We start from the raw sequence: 20,516 nt of genomic DNA, 5'->3' as shown, positions 1-20,516 counted from the left end.
TTCGGATCTTAGGTAAGTCTCAATGACCCCTTCTGGTAGGTCGTTGAGAGGATTAGCAGTAATGAATGTATCTAAAGCACTTAGCACAGTGCCCGACATTAATAGAAGTTAATGGGATTCCTTCACGGAACAGTTCCTAACAAAACTATCTTCCAGTTGGCTGTCAAAGAACCCAGAATCATGGAGTGTTGTGAGTGAATCTTTTTATTCAGGCATGCATCATATTCTAACCAACCTAGAGCACATGGCATGGCAGAGATTTGAGTGCCTCTATGAACCGTTCAACCATGAGTAAGGGGGCTTAGTGGCCATGGCACTTATAGGCCAACCCCTGGCTAGCAGATCTTCCCCCAGTCTCCTTCCTGTCTCCTCTCATATTCCCCTTCCCCATAGTCCTTTTCTCTGTTTCTTCCCCCAAAGATCCCAACTGCTTTTATTTCTTAAAAAGCACAGTCATTTTCTGTTCCTGAAGGAGCATTGGGGGTAGAAATTTCTGGCCACTGTGGTCTGGCCTCCTGTTCAAGCATCTAAAAATAACCAGACCATTCATACTGGGCCAATTAACCTCCTGCTGGCATTGGTGCTATGTCCTTATTGTGCTAAAAGAGTATCTGTTCCTTCTTTTGACATATTACAAAAAGCCCCTTTCTCTTACCTTCACCTTGGTAGGTATCAGTATCATTATTACTGGGGGCAGTGTTGCGTGATGGTTAAATATAGGTACTTTGGAGCCAGGAACTTTGGACTGAATTCTGACTCTGCTCCTTGTTAGCTGTGTGGCTTAGGGAAAACATAATTTTTTTTAATTATTATAATTAATATTAGAAGCAATAATATCAGGGCTATTTATTCTAGTGGAGAATGAGTTTGAGCCCTAGCCTAACTTGAATATTCAAGAAAGTGAAATGCAGTGAAAGGCTTTAACAGGCCATCTTTTCTTCTAGGATTCCACAGTTCTTTTGGATGACAGCACAGATCACTGGTTTGGTCTGACTAATTCTGAACTTCTCTGGTTAGGGTTTTTAAATTTAAGTAATGTGATTTAAAATTTCTCTGTGATTGGGACTTCCCTGGTGGTCCAGTGGTTAAGACTCCACGCTTCCACTGCAGGGGCCGCATGTTCGCTTCCTGGCTGGGGAACTAATATCCCGCATGCCACGCAGCCCCAAAAATAATAATAATAATAAAATAAATAAATAAATGTAAAAAGAAACAGGTGTAATTAGTTTTTTAAAAAATTCCTCTGTGATTTAAAAGTTACTTCCTGTAAACCAGAAGTCTAGAATCTTGATTAGCTCAGATTAAAAATTGTATCAAGAATACTTACATTTTCTTTCTTTTTTTTTTAATTGGAATATTGTTGCTTTACACTCCTGTGTCAGTTTCTGCTGTACAGCAAAGTCAATCAGCCATACGTATACATATATCCCCTCTTTTTTTGGATTTCCTTCCCATTTAGGTCAGCACAGAGCACTGAGCAGAATTCCCTGTGCTATACAGTAGGTTCTCATTAGTTACCTATTTTATCTACCGTTTTCTTGAGCCTAAATTCCTACGGAAATTTAATTCTAGCAACTAATTAGCTGTTTGCTTCTCCATCTTTCTTCTGTTTATCTCCACTGACTTGTTCATCCTTCAGGCCTAAGCTCAGACAACACTCTCTCAGGAAAGCTGCCTCTGAGCCTCCAAGTCAAGCACATGGACCCTTTTTCTGGCTTCACTGGAGAGGATTGTACCTGGATGCCCCACCAATCGGTGAACTTCTTATAGCCTACATCCCACTGCCCTGTCTCTCCCTGACTTTCACCTCCTTAGTACCTGCTCATCCTTCAGTCCTCAGATCAAATGGTATACCCCCTATGGAAGCTTTCCCCATTATACAGAGCCATATTCTCCTGTGCTTTTTCTTTAATAGCATTTATCACAGGTCATTTTTAAATTTTTTTTTTTCATGAATGTCTGTCTCACTTAGACTATAAACTCCTTTGAGGTGGGACCATGTTTGCATTTGCTTACTACTGTGTCCCCATCACCTAGCATGGTACCTTGCTCCCTGTAGCAGTTACTAAATATTTATTGGCTAATAAAGGATGCTATTTCATTCATTCACCTCCTTTAGGACAAACTGTCTTATTGATATTTGTGGCCTCCACAGGCCACGGGTATACAAGCTCTTTATGGTATGAGAGAGAAAGGCAGGAAAATAGGTCTGCATTGAGGCAAACAAGGTGGAAAAATAGGTCTCTATCACCTGTGAACTATTCTTATCAAAAGTTAAACCTGAACCTAATCAAGCCTTTAGGTCTAACTCCTATTTCACAAGAAATAAAGAGATAGAATATTTGATAACACCATGAGGAAGCAATCAAACAAATCCAGAAATTTTAAAACATTCTGCAAGACAACTGGCCTAGACAAAAAAGGTCATGAAAAGAAAAAGATGGGATGATTCTAAATTAAAAGATTAAACAGGCATAATATACAAATGCATTATATGATCCTTGATTGGCTCCTCATTGGTAAAAAGCAATTACAAAAGATATTTTAACTACAATTTGAGAAGTTAGAATATGGACTCTATATTAGATGATACTTTGGAATTGTAACTTTTCTTAAATATGTAGAAAAATGTCCTTATTCTTAAAAGATATATGATAAAAATGTTTAGGGTGAAGTGTCATGATGTCTACAACTTAGACAAATGATTCAGCAAGAATAAAATACGTGTATAGATAAAGCAAATTTGAGCAAATATTCACAATCATTGAATTTGGGTGAAAGGTATACAGTTGGTCACTGTAGAAGGTTTTTTGTTTATGGTTTTGGGATTGAGGGAGTCAGGTTTAATTTACATTGGTATAGAGTAAAATTCAAAAATTTAAAATTTACATCATGTAAAGTTTTATTAATTTTGACAAACACATGTACTTGTGTAACTACCATCATGATCGAGATCTAGAATATTTCTACTGCCTTCAAAACCCTCCCTTCACTCTTCGTAGTCATCCCCTCATCCTACCCCCAACACTTGACAACACTGATCTGTCCTCCATCCCTGTAGTTTTGTCTTTTCCAGAATATGATATAAATGCCTTTTAAGTCTTGCTTCTGTAACTTAGTGTAATAGTTTCCTAGGGTTACTGTAACGGAGTACCACAAACTAGGTGGCTTAAAACAACAGAAATTTATTATCTCACAGTTCTGGATGCTAGAATTCCAAAATCAATTTGTCAGAAGGTCCATGCTCTCTGGATGGCTCTTGGGGAGAATCTGTTCATGACTTTCTCTTAGTTTCTGGTGTCACCAGCAATCCTTGGCATTCTATATCTTGCAACTGTGTAACTCCAGTCTCTGCCTATGACGTTGCATGGTGTTCTCCCTGTGTGTTGCCTGTCATTGCATTAGTTCTCCCTGTCTTTTATAAGGACGCCAGTCATATTTGAATAAGGGCCCACCCTATTCAAGCATAACCTCATCTTAACTAATTACATCTGCAAAGACCCTATTTCTAAATAAAGTCACGTTTTGAGATTTTGAGGGTTAGGAGTTCATATTTTTTGGAGGGGAGGTTAGGAGTTCATATTTTTTGGAGGGGAGATACAATTGAACCCATGACACTTAGTATAATGCATTTGAGATTCATCCATGTTTTCACATGTTTCAGGAGTTATCAATGTATAGTATCCCATTGTATGAATGTACCACTCTTCTTTTTATTGAAGTACAGTTGATTTACAATATTATATTAGTTTCAAGTATACAGCATAGTGATTCAATATTTTTATAGAGTATACTCCATTTAAAGTTATTACAGAATAATTGCTATATTTCCCTGTGCTGTATAATATATCCTTGTTCCATATCTGTTTTATACATAGTAAGTAGTTTGTATCTCTTAATCCCCTACCCTTCTCTTGCCCCTCCTTCCTTCTCTCTCCCAACTGGTAACCACTAGTTAGTTTTCCATATCTGTGAGTTTGTTTCTGTTTTGTTATGTACATTCATTTGTTTTATTTTTTTAGATTCCACGTGTAAGTAATAACATACAGTATTTGTCTTCCTCTGACTTATTTCACTAAGCATAATACTCTCTAGGTCCATCCATGTTGTCCAAATAGTAGAATTTCATTTTTTACAGCTCTAATATTTCATTGTATATATATATACCACATATTCTTTGTCCATTCATCTGTTGATGGACACTTGGGTTGCCTCTGTATCTTGGCTACTGTAAATCATGCTGCTATGAACATTGGGGTGCATATATCTTTTTGAATTAATGTTTTAAAAATATATACCCAAGAATGGAATTGCTGTATCATATGGTAGTTCTATTTTTAGTTTTTTGAGGAAACTTCATACTGTTTACCATAGTGGCTGCACCAATTTACAGTCCCACCAACAGTGCACAAGAGTTCCCCTTTATCCACATCCTCACCAACATTTGTTATTTGTAGGCTTTTTGATGATAGCCATCCTGACAGGTGTGAAGTGATAGCTCATTATGGTTTTGATTTGCATTTCTCTAATGATTAGCAATGTTGAACATCTTTTCATGTGCCTGTTAGCCATCTGTATGTCTTCTTTGGAAAAGAAGACCTATTCAGGTCTTCTGCCCATTTTTTGATCAGGTTTTTTTTTTTTTTGATATTGAGTTATATGAGCTGTTTGTATATTTGGTGAATGACATATACTCTGAAAACTATAAAACATTTTGAAAGAAATTGAAGATGATACAAAGAAATGGAAAGATATCCCATGCTCTTGGATTGGAAGAATTAATGTTGTTAAAAGGTCCATACTACCCAAAGCAATCTATAGATTTAATGCAATCCCTATCAAAATGCCCATGACATTTTTTCACAGAACTAGAAGAAATAATGTTAAAATTTATGTGGAACCATAAAAGACCACAAATTGCCAAAGCAATCTTGAGAAAAAAAAGAACAAAGCTGGAGATACCATGCTCCCTGACTTCAGACTATATTACAAAGCTACAGTAATCAAAGCAGCATGGTATTGGTCCCAAAACAGACACACTGATCAACGGAACAGAATAGAAAGCCCAGAAATAAACCCATGTACCTATGGCCAATTAATCTATGATGAAGGAGGCAAGAATATACAATGGAGAAAAGACAGTCTCTTCAACAAGTGGTGCTAGGAAAACTGGACAGCTACATGTTAAAGAATTAGATTAGAACATTTCCTCACCATGTGCAAAAATAAATTCAAATGGGTTAAAGGCCTAAATGTAAGACCTGAAACCATAAAACTCCTAGAAGAGAGCATAGGCAGAACACTCTTTGACATAAATCATAGCAATATTATTTTGGATCTGTCTTCTAAGGCAAAGGAAATAAAAGCAAAAATAAACAAATGGAACCTAATTAAACTTAAAAGCTTTTGACAGCAAAGGAAACCATTGACAAAACGAAAAGACAACGTGCTGAATGGGAGAAAGTATTTGCAAATGATATGACTGATAAGGGGTTAATATTCAAAATATATAGACAGCTCATACAACTCAATATCAGAAAAACAAACAACCCGAGTGAAAAAAGGGTATACCACATTTTGTTTGTGCATTTATCAGCTGAAGGACATTTGGATTGTTTACAGTGTTAGGCAATTATGAAGAAACACTATGAATATAATTTATATTTATACACTATAATTATGAACATAACACTAAATATAACACTATAATTATGAACAAATACTGCTACTATAGACATTTGCATATGGATTTTTGGCTGAACAGAAATTTTCACTTCTCTTGGGTAAATATTGAGTGGGATGTTTAATTCTATGAGAAACTGCCAAACTTTTCCAAAGTGGTGGTACCATTTTCCACTCCCATCAACAATATAGTCCTCCACATTTTCATCAACACTTGACATTGTTAGTCAAATGGCCGATTACAGCTATTTTAATGCATATGTAGTGGTATTTCATTGTGGTTTTAGTTTGCATTTCCCTAATGACTTATGATATTAAGCATCTTTTCACATGCTTATTTGCCATTTGTATACCTTCTTTGGTGAAGTATCTGTTCAAATATTTTGCCCATTTTTAGTAGGTTATTTGTTGTGTGAGCTCTCTGTGTATTCTGAATACAAGTCCTTTATCAGATATGTGTTTTTTAAATATTTTCTCCCAATCTGTGGCTTGTCTTTTCTTTTTCTTAATAGTTTCTTTCAAAGAGCAAAGCTTTTAATTTTGATGAAGTCCAGTTTATTTTTATGGGTTGCTCTTTTGATGTCGTACATGTTTTTCAGCCCTTCTGTGAGTTTGAAATTTTCTTTTATTTTTTTCTGCTTTTTTGGGGGGGGCGGTGCTGCTGAAGAAATGAAACATTTTATAGTAAAAAGTTGGGAGGAAAAAGAAGGCAGAGACAGCTGTTTTTTTTTAAAAGCAAGCAATTATTAAAAGGCAAACAATAAAAGGTACAGTCCTTTTTTAAAAACTCCATTCTGGCTCCTTTTCACCCTTTAGTCTTCTGCAGATGCAGTTCCCTTCAAACCTTCTGTTTCTTCTTCAATTCCTTGTTTAATCAATCTCAGAGAACAAGAGAGAGCAGGAGTGAGAGACACGGAGGGAAATGTGATTCTGGAACATTCCAGAGTTCATGATGGGGAGTTTTGGACTAGAGTGGTACTGATCCAGACTCCTCAGCCTCAGCAACTGGAGTTGATTTTGGCTGTGAAATGAACACCCAGCTCTTACTAAAAGCAGACTCTGAGACTGCAGAGGGATAGACAATTCTGCTGGTCTCTGGGGTCTGACTTGGTGCTGCCTCAGTTACTGACGAACCTCAGGCAGTTGGCAGGCCTCCGTGCCTCAGCCAGACCCGGTGAAGAGGCTTGCTGAAGCTGCAGTCTGGGCCTGAGAGGTAGTCCTCAGTACGGCAGGTAACATCTTGTTGCATGTAGAAGTCCTCCAAAACCAGATGAGCAAAGGGAATTCCAGCCTCTGAACTGGCTTCCTCTCCTCCTGCTTCCCAACTGTCTTCCTGCTGTACACACCTGTCATCTCTCCTGGGCAGAGGTTTGTCCATCCCATCCTATTCAGAGACTGTTGGTATCTCCCTCACACCACCCCCTCTATGATGCTTTGAAGTTGGTTTGAAGGGACAATAAGAACCTAGGACAGACTCCCTGTAGGATGTTTCAAGGTGGTAACCCAGATAGAGGAAGACCTAAGACATTTTTTGAACTCCTTGTCATGACCCTCTGGTTTCCCTTGCTTTCCCTGCTGTTGCACTCATTCTGCCAAAAAGGAAAAAGTTGAAAACAGATGGAAGCTTGACTCAATTTGGGTCCTAATTTTCTGATTCCTGTCCTGAGCCTTTGTCAGATGTCCTGAGTTAGACTTGTCATAAATTATATTCTGGATGATCTTTGGAACAGGTCCTTCTGGATGGTCTTTGGAATACCCTAACCTGCCCAAATCTGTTTTGGGTTAAACCCAGCATTGTCACTTTTTCAAAAATAGGCTTCTTCCCGGGAGAAGGCACCTCTCTTTATTAGGGCCACAGCTAACTTTGAACCCTGTTGGCTGCCTTCAGTACATGGGTGATATGGTGGTTTTTGTGTGTCACTGACTTCCCAAAGTTCATACCTTGCAAACCAGCCAGGCCCTATTTCATGCTTGATTCAGCCATATTGGAGTTTCCCTGTGGCCATGTTCTCTCTCCCCCAGTCAGCTTCAGGTGCTTCCCCAGCACCACCAACTCCTGATCCCAGAGCACCTGCTAAGTACAACCAATCTCTACGGCACTATTAGTACGTGGTTGCTGCTCCCAATAGAACAACAGCTGATGTTACTATAGCACTTTTCTATTTAGAAAGCACAGTTAAACACAGTCTTACTTCATGCTTACCCCAACCTTGTGAAGTAGGTACTCTCACTCCCATTTTTCAGGTGAGGAATCTGAGGCTCAAAGAGATAAAGTCACTTATCCATGGTTACACAGCTTGTTTTGAGAGGGACAAAACTGGGATTCAAACCCAGGTCTTCTGAGAAAAATAAAATATATGTCTGTAGTTGCTTTTATAAAATATCCTTGGAAAGATATATAAGAAACTATTTTCATGGATTACCTGTTGGAAAAAGAGAACTGGGTGGCAGAGGGACAGGAATGGCAGGAAGGTTTCCCGCTATATATACCATTCTGTGAACCATGTTACCGTATTATCCACTTTAAAAAAAAAAAAAGCTTGTCCCTGCCTTACTTCTTTGGCCTGATCTGCTGATTCCTTTGTTGGTGACCAGCTTAAAAACCACTCAGCTGAATGCATCAAGACATCATGCTCCTGGAATTGTCAGTATTTTTGGTGTAAAATTCGTGTATAGCTTCAGTTTTCCAGCATGAATCCATTTTACATTACATTAATGTAATGTGTGGAGACATACCCAATCTCCTTTAGGAAAAAAAAGAAAGCTCTATTTTCCTTGTCAAGGCAGACCTGACCTGTTATCTGGGCAGTGCATCTCAGCCAGCCTATTAGGTGTCTGAGACTGCAGGGAGGTAACAGCACTTCCAGTGTCATCAGTCAGGGGAGGATTTGGGATGATCCACTGTTCTGGTAATTCAGAATTTGAGGACAGGATGGGGGATTTTTCCCTCTGTCAGATTCTTAGACATATCAAGAATCAAGTTTGAGGGGTTGGGACTTCCAGAAAGGCAGAGTAAAGAGCTTGGCAGACCTTCTCTCTGGCAAACAACAATTTGGTGAAAAATTAGTCTCTGAGAATTGTCCTAAGGGCATACTGCAAATGAAGAAACATTCATTCAGTAAGAACAGGGAGGGGCTATGGCATTTGAGACAGGGACAAGCTCCTTTACCCCTGCTCCCTGCTTCATGTTCTGGAAGTTCTACCCCAGGCATATTATACAAGTACAGCCAAGAAGACAGGGGCTCCTCCCCAGAATCCCCCAATCTGGGATTACAGTTTAACCCCAGGAGGGACAGGCTGCTAGTTTTCTCATGCCTCTACCATAGCCCCTTGTTGCAAAAGCTCTATAGCAGGCAAACACAGCAGAGAGGACCAGGTCTCCTTTCCCCCATCCAGGCTTCACTCATAGAAACTGGATCACTCATACATTGCTGGAAGGAATGTCAAATGGTACAGCCACTCTGGAAATCAGTTTGGCAGTTCCTTAAAAACCTAAACATACAACTACCATACAACACAGCAATTGCAATCCTGGGCATTTATCCCAGAGAAATGAAGACATATGTTCAAACCAAAACCTGTACACATATGTTTATAGCAGCTTTATTTATAATAGCTCAGAACTGGAAACAACCCAAATGTCCTTCAACAGGTGAATGGTTAAACAAACTGATACATCCATACAATGGAATACTCTTCAGCAATAAAAAGAAACTATTGATCATGAAATAACCTGCATGAATCTCCAGAGAATTATGCTGAGTGGAAAAAAAATCCCAAAAGGTTATATACCATATTATTTTATTTACATAACATTCTCTAAATGGAAAAATTATAGAAATGAGGAAGAGATTAGTGGTTGCCAGGGATAAGGAGGGATGGGGGCAGGAGGAAATTGGGTGTGGCTATAAAAGGGTAACATAAGGGATCTTAGTGGTGATAGAAATGTTCTGTATCTTTGACGGTATCAGTGTCAATATCCTGACTGTGATGTTGTAGTATAGTTTCGCAATATGTTACATGGGAAAAACCGAGTAAAGGGTTTTTGTATATCTCTATATTATTTCTTACAGGTATATGTAAATCTACAATTAAATCAAAATAAAAAGCTTAATTTTTTAAAAAAATTGGAAAGGATTCGAATAGACATTTGTCCAAAGATGTACAGATGGCTAATAAGTACATGCAAAGATGCTCAACATTATGAGTCATTAGAGAAATGCAAATCGAAATCACAATGAGATAGTATAGCTATAACCAAAAGCCAGACAATAACAAGTGTTGGGGAAGATGTAGAGAAATTAAAATCCTTATACATCGCTAGTGGGAATGTAAAATGGTGCAGTCACTTTTGAAAACACTTTTGTACCACATGGATGATCCTTGAAAACATTTTAAGTGAAAGAAGTCAATCACAAAGACCACATATTACATTTACATTTACACTTATTATATTTACAATTATATTTATATCAATTGTCCAGAATAGGCAAATCTATAGAGACAAAATAGATTAATGGTTGCCTGGGGGCAACCTGTGTGACTGCTAGTGGGTATAGGATTTCCTTGGGGGAGAATGAAAATGTCTAAAATTAGATTGTGCTGATGGTTGCTCAAACCTGTGAACTTACTCACAGGTAAGAACATTGCCTTTTACCCTCTAAATGGGCAAATACTGGGTTGGCCAAAAAGTTCATTTGGGTTTTCCATAGGTGCTTACGGAAAAACCGGAATGAAATTTTTTGCCAACCCAGTAGTATGGTATGTGAATTATATCTCAATAAAGCTAAAAAAAAAAAAAAAAAAAAAAAGCTTGAATTCAAGTTTTTTTTTTTAATAAATAAATTTATTTATTTTGGCTGTGTTGGGTCTTCAGTGCTATGCATGGGCTTTCTCCAGTTGCGGCGAGTGGGGGCTACTCTTCGTTGCGGTGTGCGGGCTTCTCATTGCAGTGGCTTCTCTTATTGCGGAGCACGGGCACTAGGCGCGTGGGCTTCAGTAGCTGTGGCACTTGACCTCAATAGTTGTGGCTCGAGGGTTGTAGAGCGCAGGCTCAGTAGTTGTGGCACACGGGCTTAGTTGCTCCATGTCATGTGGGATCTTCCCAGACCAGGGATCAAACCCGTGTCCCCTGCATTGGCAGGCAAATTCTTAACCACTGCGCCACCAGGGAAGTCCCTCAAGCTGTCTCTTTCACACTCTTTTTAAAACTTTTTATTTGGAAAAAATTTAAAGTCACAAAAAGTTGCAAGATTTACCAATCACTGACATTTTGCCTATTTTTAAGGTTAAATATCATTGGCTTCAGGCTGGTGTATTCATTAGTTTTTTCTGTAGGCCTGGGTTTCAGATTGTGTTGCTTACTCTACTCCAGTGGTTTGCAGTAGGGCCATTTGGCGATGTTTGGAGACATTTTGGAGGCAGCTGCTACTGGCATCTAGTGCACAGAGGCCAGGGAGGCTGCTAAACATCCGACAGCACAGGGCAGCTCTCCCAACAAAAACCTATCTGGACCAAAATGCTAATAGTGCCAAGATTGAGAAACCTGTTGTACTCAGTGTATTTATCAAAAAGAGAAATATTATGGTCTGGTTAAACAGTGTGGGGATTTTATTCTCAGATGAGAGCTTTGGAATGTGGAATGTGTGTATCTCATATGATTTATCAGTTGGTCTTTCAGTTGGTTCTCTCACCCTAAACATTTGCCTGTTGCCTAAGAGGGTAGGAGCCAGACAGAAAGTGCTACAGCATCTGAGCAACACTATAAACTAATAGCCACTTAAGTATTTGGAAAAGATGATAGGGCAGCAACTGGGAAGTCAGGTGACAGTATTAACAGGGCCCAGGGGGACAGTAAATCCTGTGGATTGGGAGGTCTGGTCCTAGTTTGAGGCAGCCTTGTCATGGCACTGGGATAAACCACAGCCATAGAACTTCAAGGATCCAAGAGGTCATTTCACACATGACTTTGTGCTACTGTGTTTCCCTCATGAAATGGTGTCACTGTGGCCATTCCCAGAGGTTGATTGCCATGGGGGTGACTATATGCTAGGATATCTCTGCATTCAGCTACCCAAGTCTTTTCAGTGGATATGCCCCTCCCAGTGCCACATGATGGGCCTCTGCGGGGTTTTTCATGGCCTCTAGAGAAGATGGGAACCACAAAGGGAATCTTGGGTCTTCTGAAAGGTGTTTGCATAGGAAGTTGAAGCTTTCATCCACCATTACATATATACGCCATGATGGGCCTAGGGTGGGTATGTGGGAGGGTGCTGGTCATGAACCCCTGAATCCTTTATTTCTGCATATTCCCAGAATGTCTGAAGAGAGTATCCTGCTCAGAGAGGACACTCAAAATTTTTCAGTAAATATTTGAGTCTCTCCTGTGTCTCAGGCACTGTATGAGGCACACTAGTGGACAAGAGAGACTAGACCCCTAACCTCAGACAGCATATATTAAAAGTAATACATATTTATTCATCAGTTGATTTTTCTCTGTTGAGAAACTGGCTTTATCACATCTTTGCTAGTTATCATCAGAAAGTTTTCAAGATAAATAATGCTTCTCCATGAGAGCAACATAGGGGCCACCTGTTGAGTTTTCTAGAAGGGTTAATAACCATCAGCTGGAGTATGAGACTACTTGAAAATCCTTCTTAAGATATTTATTTAAGTGGATAAGCCACTAAAACTCAGTAATTGAAGAGCAAAATAGTGAAATGGAAAATACAGGCATATAAAGTGAACCTAAAACTTTGAAGACATCATATGGGAAAAGCTGAATGATGGCTTTTTAAAAAAATGTTACTGCATTTGAGTATTAAAAGTTAAGAGCATTCTTTAAAGGGAAATATAGTCATTGTGGATGATAAATACTAATTTAGACACATCTGTTTTTCCTTTTAACTAATCTTAGATCTGTTTTCCTTTTTGTTATTCTGTTTTACATAAAATATTTTAATTTTAAAATTTCTTCAAAGCTTTTTTGTCATGAGGTGGGGTATAAATAAATACTTTTTTGAAAAATCAGACCGGAATGTGGACAATAGATGTCCCCTGGGTTGAAGGTCAGGAAAGGCAGAGGTGGAGACAGGTATACTAGGAAGGATGGAAAGTCCTCTGATAGCATTATGCCTCTATGAGGTCCTGAGCACAGTTCTGTGTCATTCCAGACAAAACTGACCTTTGTCTAAAGAGTTATTTTTTTAAAGCCAAATATTTTTGGTACATCAAGGTCCTCTACTCCTTAGATAACTGAGATCCAGTAATGGTACAGTAACATGGTTTTATCCATGTTCGCAAGCTTGATACAATGAACAGAAGTTGAAGAAAATGAGAGACTTGAACTTGGATGATAATCTGGGAATCTTCCTTAACAGAATCCACTAGAAAAGGATAGGGTGCTCTTTCAGGTTGAAAAATAAGGCCCATTTTGTCACAGGTGAACTTTGTTAGCTTTGTCTTATATCTTTGCAAAGCACAGGCAGAATCTGAACCCCTTTTTGGAGATCCAGAGTAAATGCCATTTCTTTTACCTGGAGTTTCAAACAGCCAACTTTGAGGCTCTGCTGGATCCAGGCAGTGATTTCCTTCTTTAACCCTTCCACAGAGTTGTGGAGTTTTTTCTTTTTTTTTGCCTCTGAGCACCACAGAGAGTTCCCTGACACAGGTTCCTGTGTTCACACATAATTACTAGTGAGCCCATTACTGATGGCTCATAGGGATGACTTCGGAGGAACTGGCTTCCTCTTATGCTCTGATCTTGCCTCTACAGTTCCTCATATGCAGGAGCTGAGTCTCCTCCACCCTCAAAGAGCCTAACTTGGAGCCAGACATACAGACATGGCTAGTTAGTATTGGCTCAATTGTTTCAAGATGTTTATGGATCTCTAAAAGAAAGTATGTACACATCTATTAGAATGGCTGAAGCAAAATTAGAAATAACACCAAATGCTAGCAAGGATGCAGAAAAACTGAATCACTCATACATTGCTGATAATAACGTAAAATGGTACGGCCAGTCTGGAAAACAGTTTGGCAGTTTCTTACAAACCTAACACACACCATATGACCCAGCAATTTCATTCCTTGGATATTTATCCTAGAGTAATAAAATCCTGTGCTCACACAAAAACCTCTTCACGAATGTTTATAGCAGTTTTATTCATAATAGCCAAAAAGCAGAAATAACCAGATGTTCTTCAACAGCAGGTGAATAGTTAAACAAACTTTGGTACTTCTATTTATTTACTTATTTATTTATTGCCCGTGCCTCGCGGCATGCGGGATCTCAGTTCCTCCACCAGGGATGGAACCCATGCCCCCTGCAGTGGAAGCCCAGAGTCCTACCACTGGACCACTAGGGAATCCCCCAAACTTTGGTACTTTTATACCATAGAATACTGTACAGCAATAAAAAGGAATGAACTATTGATTAAAAAGCCCATCGAAAAAGATACACACTATATGATTCCATTTATAGAACATTCATAAAAGAACAAAATTTTAGAAATGGAGAACGGATTAGTGGTTGCCTGGGATTGGGGTTGTAAGGAGAAGGAGCAGGATGAAGGTGGGTGTGGTTATGAAAGGCAACAAGAGAGCTCCTGTGGTTATGTAATTGTCCTGTATTTTGACTGGGGTAGTGGATATACAAACCTAATCATGTGATTAAATTGTATGAACACATGCATGAGTACAAGTTAAATTAAAGAAACCTAAATAAGATTGGTGGATTATACTAATGTCAGTATTCTGGTTGTAATAGTGTTTTGAGAGCTATTAGCATTGGGGGGAAACTGGGTAAACAGTATACAGATCTCTCTGTATTCTTTCTTACAACTGCATGTGAATCCACACTTAATAAAATTTCAACAGCCGTTCATGATTAAAAAAAAACAAACAACTCTGGGCTTCACTGGTGGCACAGTGGTTGAGAGTCTGCCTGCCAATGCAGGGGCACGGGTTCATGCCCCGGTTCGGGAAGATCCCACATGCCGCGGAGCGGCTGGTCCCGTGAGCTATGGCTGCTGGGCCTGCGCATCCGGAGCCTGTGCTCTGCAATGGGAGGGTCCACGGCAGTGAGAGGCCCACGTACCGCAAAAAAAAAAAAAAAAAAAAAAAACAAAACTCAGCAAACTGGGAATAGAGGGGAACTTCCTCAGTATGACAAAGACCACCCACAAAAATCCTTGTCCTCCCCAGTAGTGGGCTTTTTTTTTTTAAGCCATTCTCATAGGTATATAGTGGTATCATGTTGTTGTAATTTGCAATTCCCTAATGACAAATAATACAGAGCATCTTTTCATATGCTTAATAATCATTTGTGGATCTTCTTTGGGGAGGTATCTGTTCAGATCTTTTGTTCATTTTTTAATTGGGTTGTTTATTATCTTATCGTTGAGTTCTAAGAGTTTGTATAATTTATATACAAGTCCTGTATCAGATATATGTTTTGCAAATATTTTCTCCAAGTCTTTTGCTTGTCTTTTCATTATTTTAATGGTGTCTCTTGCAAACAAATTTAATTTTAATAAGGTCAAACTTATTAATGTTTCTTTCCTGGATCATGCTTTTGGTGTTATATTTAAAAACTCGTTACCAGACCCAAGGTCTTGCAGATTTTCTCCTTTGTTTTCTTCAAGCAGTTTTGTAGTTTTGCGTTTTACATTTAGGTCTATGGTCCATTTGGAGTTACTTTTTATCAATATATAAGGTGTAAGATCTGTGTCTAGGTTCATTTTTTTGCATGTGGACATCCATCACCATTTGTTCAATCACCATTTATTGACAAGACTACCTTTTCTCCATTGAGTCACTTCTGCCCCTTTGCCAAAGATCAGTTGGTTATACTTGTGTAGGTTTATTTTTGGACTCTCTCTTCTGTTTCATTGATCTACATGTCTGTTTCTTCACAAGTACCATGTTGTCTTGATTATTGAAGACATACTGTAGTAAGTCTTGAAATTAGGTAGTGTGAGTCTGGAAACTTTGTTCTTTTTCTTCAGTACTGTGTTGGCTATTCTAGGTCCTTTGCCTTTACATATAAACTTTAGAATCAGCTTGTTATTATCTACAAAATAGCTTGCTGAGATTTTGATCTTGATTATATTGAATCTACAGATTAAGTTGGGAAGGACTGACATCTTAACAATATTGAGTCTTCCAATCCATGAAAATGAAAGTTTAATTTATTTAAACCTTCTTTGCATCAATGTTTTTCTAATTTTCCCCATAGAGTCCTGCACATATTTTATTAGCCTTATTCCTAAATTTTTCATTTATTGAGTGCTATTTTTTAAATTAAATGAAATTAAATTTTATTTTTTTATTTTTTTATTTTGGCTGTGTTGGGTCCTCGTTGCTGCGTGCGGACTTTCTCTAGTTGCAGCGAGCAGGGACTACTATTCATTGTGGTGCGGGGGCTTCTCATTGTGGTGGTTTCTCTTGTGGCGGAGCACCAGCTTTAGGCATGCAGGCTTCAGTAGTTGCGGCATGTGGGCTCAGTAGCTGTGGCACACAGGCTTTGTTGCTCCACAGCATGTGGGATCTTCCCGGACCAGGGATCAAACCTGTGTCCCCTGCATTGGCAGGCAGATTCTTAACCACTGTGCCACCAGGGAAGTCCCTACTGAGTGCTATTTTAAGTGGAATTGCTTTTTGAAATTTTAGATTCTAATAGTTCATTGTTATTATACAGGAAAGTAATTGACTTTTGTGTATTAACATTGTAATCCTGAGACTTTGCTATACTCACTTTTTAGTTCCAGGAGGGTTTTTTTTTTTTTTTTGCCTTAAATCACTAGCTAGGAATTCCAGTACAATGTTGAAAAAGAGTGGTGTGAGAGGACATCGTTGCCTTGCTCCTAATAATAGGGGAAAGCATCAGTTTCTCACAACTAAGTATGATGTTAGAGCTGAACAGATACCTCACCAAAGAAGATCTATAAATGGTTAATAAGCATATGAAGAGATGCTCAGTATCATTTGTCATTAGGGAATCGCAGATTACAACAATGTGATACCACTATATACCTATGAGAATGGCTTAAAAAAAAACTGCTGGAGAGGACAAGGAGCAACAAGAACTCTCATTCATTGCTGTTGGAAATCCAAAGTGGTAGAGCCACTTTGGAAACAGTTTAGTAGTTTCTTACAAAACTAAACGTAATCTTACCATATAATCCAGCAATCATGCTCCTGATTTGAAAACTGATGTCCCAACTGGCAACACAAAAACCTGCATGTGAATGTGTATAACAGCTTGATTCATAATCTCCATCAATAGGTGAACGACTATGGGGGCTTCCCTGGTGGCGCAGTGGTTGAGAGTCCGCCTGCCGATGCAGGGGACACGGGTTCGTGCCCCGGTCCGGGAGGATCCCACATGCCGTGGAGCAGCTGGGCCCGTGAGCCATGGCCGCTGAGCCTGCGCGTCCGGAGCCTGCGCTCCGCAAGGGGAGTGGCCACAACAGTGAGAGGCCCGCGTAACGCAAAAAAAAAAAAAAACAAAAAAAAAATAGGTGAACGACTAAACAAAGTATACATCCATACAGTAGAATGCTATACAGCAATAAAAAGAAGCTGTTCAAGACGTGATGAATCTTAAATGCATACCACTAAGTGAAAGAAGCCAGTCTGAAAAAAAACAACATATGTATGAGTCCAATTACAAGACATTCTGGAAAAGACAAAACTATAGAGATGGTGAGCAGATCAGTGGCTGCCAGGGGTTCAGTGTTGGAGGGGCTTGAAAAGGTGAAACACAGGGGATATTTTTAGGGCAATGAAACTATTCTGTATGATACTGTAATGGTGAATACAGCATTAAGCATTTTTCAAAGCCATTGAGTTTTCACTACAAAGAATGAATCTTGACGTACGCAAATTAAAAGAAGTAATTTAAAGGGTCAGAGATCCCATGATGGAATACAAGATGTGACTGAAGAATATAAATATATTCCAAATGTGTGAAACAACCTCACTGAAATAGGAAGGGAAATAACATGCTGACCTAAGTGCTTTGGAAATGAGCGGAGTCTATATGACTAAAAGCAAGAAGAATTGTATATAAGTACCATTTTCCATGGGGGTGTAGGTTAGGAATTCTGAAACTACTATACATGTATATTGGAATTGAAGAATTAAATAAATGAATGATGGGTGACGGGAGCAAGGTTGTTAGAGTGGGAGGTTATAGATAAGCAAGCGGAAGAAGCTAGAATAATACATGTCCTAATGGATTAGAGTTGGAAATATCAGTATGAACTCATGTTTAGCTTAATATAGGTACAAGTGGTTACAAATAGAAATATTTAAGACATGTGTATATATATATGGGTTAGTATACACATCTATGTTTATTTGTTCTGTCAACTAAGAGCACCTAAAAGTTATGACACCCCAGTAACAATGAACACACCTAGAGCCCAGATCTTGGTTTCTAATACCATTCTCCAACAAAAGGAAGCAAGCCTCCTTGGAGAAAAAGCTGATTCTAGGAATGGGGCAGGCTAGCTACAATTGGAGCCTAGAACATTTTGTAGTGCCAGGAAGTTAAAAAAATAAATGCTCACAAAACCAAAAATCAAAAACCCCTACAGTGATGGTCATATGTCAAAGGGATATCAGAGCCAATGGAATAGAGCTAGCTCTTAATGGCCAAAGCTGGAACAATTTGAGCAACAAAATTAATAAAGTAGTATTGTATTATAACTCTAAGTATAAAATTCATGATTCCATACTGGTATAAATAAATGACCGAATAAATAAGTAAATTGGGGAGACTAGATATATCTCTCATGCAAGTAATTGATGTAGATATTCTGCCCTTAAGAGGATGGAACATTATTTTCCACTCCTTAAATGTGCGTTGTATGTGGTGACTTTCTTCCAAAGAGTACAGTATGGAAAGAGAGAGGAAAAAAGGAGTAAGTTTACAGTAGAGAAGCCTGACAAACACTATCAGCCAGGTGATCAAGGGTAACATCAGCAGTGATAAGTCATATTGTTAATATGTTCCCTTGATATGATGTGATGAGGATGGCACTTTACCTCTGTGGTCTTCCTCCCCAAAACACATTACTCCAGTCTAACCATGAGAAAAACATCAGACAAATCACAACTGACAGATATTCTACAAAATATTAGACCAGAACCCCTCAAAACTCTTAAGGGTCATAAAAAAAAAACACCAAGAAAAGTCCAAGAAACAGTCACAGCCAAGAGGAGCCTAAGGAGATATAACTGCGAATGTAGTATTGTATCCTGGATGGGATCTTGATGCAGAAAAAAGACATTAAGGGAAAACTGAGGAAACCTCACGTATGAGCTTTAGTTAACAAGAATGTATCAAGATTGACCCATTAATTGTGAAATGCTAATGATAGGGGAAACAGGATGTGGAGTATATGAGAACTCTCTGTACTATCTTCACAATAATTCTGTAAATCTAAAACTGTTCTAAGAACCTAGGGGCAGGACAGGAATAAAGATGCAGACATAGAGAATGGACTTGAGGACACGGGGAGGGAGAAGGGTAAGCTGGGACGAAGTGAGAGAGTGGCATGGACTTATATATACTACCAAATGTAAAATAGCTAGTGGGAAGCAGCCGCATAGCACAGCGAGATCAGTTCAGTGCTTTGTGACCACCTAGAGGGGTGGGATAGGGAGGGTGGGAGGGAGATGCAAGAGGGAGGGGATATATGTATACATATAGCTGATTCACTTTGTTATACAGCAGAAACTAACACAACATTGTAAAGCAATTATACTCCAATAAAGATGTTTAAAAAATAAGATAAAAAAGAAAAATAAAACTGTTCTAAAAAAAAATTTATTTTGAAGTAAAAGGAATGGGCGTGGTCCCTGTGCCACCTGAAGGGGGTCCCACTACACCTGTGCCCAGGCTGGGGGCACCATCGCCCCTTGGTCTTTCCTTCAATTTTCCCTCTCTACCCATCTCCCTCTGCTGTGCTTGTTTGTGCAGAGGGCTCAGTTCTGAGACTGTCTAAAGCCACTGGGAAAATGGTGGAAAATTCACCATCATCATTGCCAGAAAAAGCGATTTATGCCTTTGTTCTTAAGCTCCCAGTTTGGCTTCACACTCCATCTCCTGTGGGTTTTTATTCCTGAATCTTGGCTTAACTCCTCAGGCTTAAGCTTTCGGCCTCAAAAATATTGGACAGTTGCATTATCTGTCCACCTCCTATTTCTTTTTTTCTGTCCATCTCCTATTTCTATAGTAAGTGGCTACAATAACCAGATATGTACTCTTATTTGGAGTTCATACAGTCACAGATAACTATGCTAAAAATCAACAGGAGAAGAAATACCAAGAGAAGTCATCCCAGCATTAAGAGATATTCCTCTTGGTGAAGTAAATCAAGTGTTCTTTCTTGCAGCCAAAGAACTTTATACCCCAAACTGAGTTATATGTAGACATAGTAACACAAAGCATTTATGTTTTTGAAATAGTAATTTTGACCACAATTATCTTCACTCTTCTCTTATTAATACCCAGTATTCAGATGTAAAAAAAAAAAGTAAGTTGAACTTCTTTTAGATTAAGTTCTATTAATAATGTAAATGTTCTTAAATATTAGTTATTATGAATAGAATAAGTAAAATACTGCATTACCAAAAAATTTAAAAATAAATAAAAGGAATGAACTATTGATACACACAACAACTTGGATGGATCTCAAATTACGTTGAGTGAAAAAAGTCAAACACAAAATATTACATTTATATAACACTGACATATAGCAATTTATATTAAAAAATTTAAATAACAAAATTACAGAGATAAAGAATAGATTAGTGTTTGCTAG

The 20,516-nt window shown here is 38.6% G+C and overlaps 1 pseudogene across 1 annotated transcript; it reads left to right on the top strand.

Annotated features, from left to right (window-relative positions):
- Positions 1-19,199: 19,199 nt before the first annotated feature.
- On the top strand, positions 19,200-20,113 carry LOC308627748 (phosphatidylinositol N-acetylglucosaminyltransferase subunit P-like; annotated as a pseudogene). The gene has a single exon. The product of its transcript is annotated as a phosphatidylinositol N-acetylglucosaminyltransferase subunit P-like (transcript).
- Positions 20,114-20,516: the final 403 nt, after the last annotated feature.

Source organism: Mesoplodon bidens (assembly GCF_964165515.1).
Source record: "Mesoplodon bidens genome assembly, chromosome: 14".
NCBI classification, from domain to species: domain Eukaryota; kingdom Metazoa; phylum Chordata; class Mammalia; order Artiodactyla; family Ziphiidae; genus Mesoplodon; species Mesoplodon bidens.
Note: the sequence above shows the minus strand (reverse complement) of the source record. Positions and strands in the feature narration are given on the sequence as shown.